General features: G+C 27.5%; 1 long non-coding RNA gene across 1 annotated transcript in view; it reads left to right on the forward strand.

Moving 5' to 3' along the window:
* Nucleotides 1-3,248, forward strand: part of LOC111083221 — a 7,317-nt gene extending 4,069 nt beyond the window's left edge. The window contains exon 4 of the long non-coding RNA XR_002608886.1: nt 1,119-3,248. This is a non-coding gene — a long non-coding RNA (uncharacterized LOC111083221). The remainder of the gene's footprint in view (nt 1-1,118) is intronic.
* Nucleotides 3,249-3,799: the final 551 nt, after the last annotated feature.

The raw sequence follows: 3,799 nt of genomic DNA on the forward strand, positions 1-3,799 counted from the left end.
GTGAAGATCTCATGAGTGTTGCAACAGAAAAGCAAAACACTTTCATTGATAACTGTGTCTACAAAGAATTACTTCAATAAAATCGACTCTGTGATGTAATGCTGTGATGATAGTTCATTTATAAACTAAAATTTCATTAATATCGTTTTTATCATGGATGGTGAACATTATTGAATGTGAAATATGAGTACATTGTTGTAGAACTGTCAAACAATTTCAGAAAAGGTCGCAGGCCCAATAGTCATCCGCAGGAACTAGTAGTTATACCTGCCTGGAGGGCGGGTATTTCTGCTAGTTATTATAAAATAGACTATAAAACTTTTTTAATCATAGAAATTATTTTTATTTAGAAAACAAATACAAAGCTTTAAAATGTTCTTAATTCATATTTTTCACCTTCTGCCTTATTATAGAAGACATTTGTATTGATTTAGGGATCTTAGGTTTTGAGAAAAAAAAATATAACATATTTTGTATCTGTGTCATTGCACCATAATTTCTTAAAACAACCATTTTTCCCGGTTTTAATGTTTATACAATTAAATTTTAAATTATTTGAATTGTATGTTTTACAAAACTAATACTTCACTAAATTAGTCTATAAGGGCTTGTTAAAAGTATACTGTAATGAATAAAAGCTATAACAAAACAAAGTATTACTTTCGAAATGAATGTCAGGGTTGATCACTTGAAAAACGTGTTACTGTCAGTTATATACAGTTGGGACTAAATACATCAAAATGATTTGATCCCTAGTTTACAGCTGACTAACATTTAAACTGTTTATTTTTTAGTATACTGAATGGAATAATATATGTTTGAAGAAGAACATAAGCTGAATGAACTTTAATGATTCTTGCTTAAACATTCGACGTTTTTTTAACGAATAACCAATAAATCTCAAAGTTTATTTGAATTCATTATATAAAAACTAATTTTGGAATCAATCTTACAGAGGCTACATTAAGTTGACTACATTTTAAAGACTCAAAAACGTGCATTAAACGTATTGTCTTAAATCAATCTTCAAATACAAGTAATGATCATTAATTCAGTTTCAATATTATTCTATTATCACTAAGAAAAAATTAAGCAATTATTTTTTTATGTATTTTTAGGATGGAACAACTATAATGCAATGAAGTAAGAAAAACAGGAAAACATGGTCACAATATATTTTCTGTCGTTTGAGATATTTTTTATTACTTTCATTGTTATTCTGTATTCCTGATAACCCGTGTAACTTATCTATAAACAATGTATTAAGTTTTCGACTGTAAATTTCCTATACACTTTTATGTCTTATCAATTTGTGTTATATCCTATTTGTTAATCTATACAGTAATATAAGGGTATTTTTGTTGGAATATAGAAATATCTTAAAACATATATTTTGTGCAACTACGTCATTGTACATCAAATGTATTAGTTTGTGTAAGGAACCAAAAAGAGTATCCTATTACAAAATGCAAAAAATATAAATGTACTTTATTCTAATTTATTGTATTAAGTTGTTTTCAAATCTTTATTTTTATTAACATTTTTTGTCAAGCTGAAAAAACTCTTAAAGGTACGATTTTTGTAAATAAAACGATCTTTTGTATCTCATTTTGTGCCATATGTTAATAACTATAAATGGATGGCCCTTCACATCTCTATATAATACAAAATAGCAAATTGTATGTAAATTTTTCCAGTAATATAGGAAATGTAATTCAAGTTATATGTTTGTTTTGGGTAGTTTTCAACTTAATAAAGAGAGCTGATTATGATGGTCCATATATATAATTATGTTAGCTACTTTTTAAAAATTAATTTGATTAGCCGATAAGAGCCCTAAATTATGTTACAGTTGCAAAGTAAAAGTCTATTTGTTATGAATAATAACATTTACTAAATAAATTGTACTACTTAAATTAAAGAAATACTGAGACAAGGATGAAATTGCTAAAATGGTAGCTTAATTTTATAACCACAAAGTTTAATAACGGTAGATATGACAAAATGTAACCTTAAACAAAATGCCAGTCTTTTAACTTTAAATTACGAAATTTCCAATATCAAGGATCTTAGTTGCTTGATATTTTTAGGCCTATATCATTGAATTGTAAAAATAATTAACGAATTCAAGATTTAGTTTTTTATAAAATTTAAAGCAGAAAGTCTAAATTTGTGATTGATAATATTGTAAGAAATTATATAAAGTGTTTATATTTACAATATTTTTCTAATTTTATTTCTGAACTTTAAGCTTTTCCATTTTCCCCATATATTATGCATCATGTAAATTTTATTATAAGGGGGGGAGGGATATTGAAATAACAACTGTTGTCCCCAATTCTTTAATCTCTACGTCTTCTAAATATTTACACTTTTCGGGAAAGGAATAACAGGTTTTAGCGATGTAAAGTTAATCTAAAGCTCATACTGTTTTTGTGTGCTTTAATACTCTTATAGATAATTCTTGAGAAACCTATAACTTTACAAGTTACAAATATCACTTCCTTTCATCATTAGAATGAAAGACAAGTGGCTATAAATAAAATTTTCTTCAGTTTTTCTCGGTCGTTAGGTATTTTTTCAAATCAACACGTGTTTCCCAAACTTGAAAATAGAGGAAAAGTTAAAGAATAAAATATGATATTTGTATCTGTATTTCTCTGATCCAGAATTTGAGATGTCTAGATGCACTGTACAAGGTAAGGCTTACGATAGGAATCTCTATTTTTCAGTATATTTCAGCCACTGAAAAAAAAAGTAACTGGCTCATGAAGGCATGTTATGTACAATGTTAGCTACAGAACTATATTTAAATTGATTAATTTCTGTTTAACTCTTTCTTTATCTCTAAAATTTTATAGTATTATATCAACCTTTCATAGATGCTAAATATTTTTCAAAATATCCTAGGTGTTATTATTATTACCAATAATTTTGATTAAGAAATTAATATGTTTATTGGAGCAATTGAGAAACTATTCACAAAGTGTTAAGCATAGTTCTTAAAAGTTGACATTCTGATAAGGCAACATTAATCTTACAAACAGTATTGTAAATCTTCAATAGTAGAAATTAGTTATGAAGTTAGTGTTAACATAAAAGTATACTTATAGAAAAACAAAACAATTAACGTAAAAACTACATCCATGTGTTCTTATAAAGTATATAGTTACATATCATTTAAGGATTATGGTGCACAAATATGTAATGTGAAAATATTCGAATAAATCTTGATGTTTTCGCTTGTATCTGATCTCATATATATATATATATATATGTACAAAATATGCTATGTATCTAATGTTTATCGTATATTTATATAGGTGCCATTTTGTATACATATTTACACTTATGATATACACTTAATTTTTATTATATCAAGTTTATTAATTGGGTACACTTACCATGGTGTTTTCAAGGTTCCACTCCAAAACACGAAAAATTAAGTAAGAAATCAGAAAGAAGAATGGGCACAGGTTGGACCTGTGGTAGAGTTCTGAATTTGAGAGATGGCGAGCTAGTTTCGAATACGTGCGATAACACAAAATATTCTCCCCACTTTAAGCTGTGGTTGAGTTATAAGGGTGACAGTCAATCCTTTAGTGTGAGTAGTGAGTGGTAGGTGCTGCTGACTGGCTCCATTCCCTTTGGTGGCAGATAGTCTTAGCCGCTTTGTCATAAATACAAATATAATTCAACTTACACTCTTTCATCTCCGAGCACAAAGAAATTACAAAATGTCTCTCGTTGTGCAAACATTAAACATTTAGAACACTACTCAAACAAGGAGTGCTCATTA

The sequence above is a fragment of the Limulus polyphemus genome, unplaced genomic scaffold, assembly GCF_000517525.1.
Source record: "Limulus polyphemus unplaced genomic scaffold, Limulus_polyphemus-2.1.2 Scaffold137, whole genome shotgun sequence".
Taxonomy (NCBI): Eukaryota; Metazoa; Arthropoda; class Merostomata; order Xiphosura; family Limulidae; genus Limulus; species Limulus polyphemus.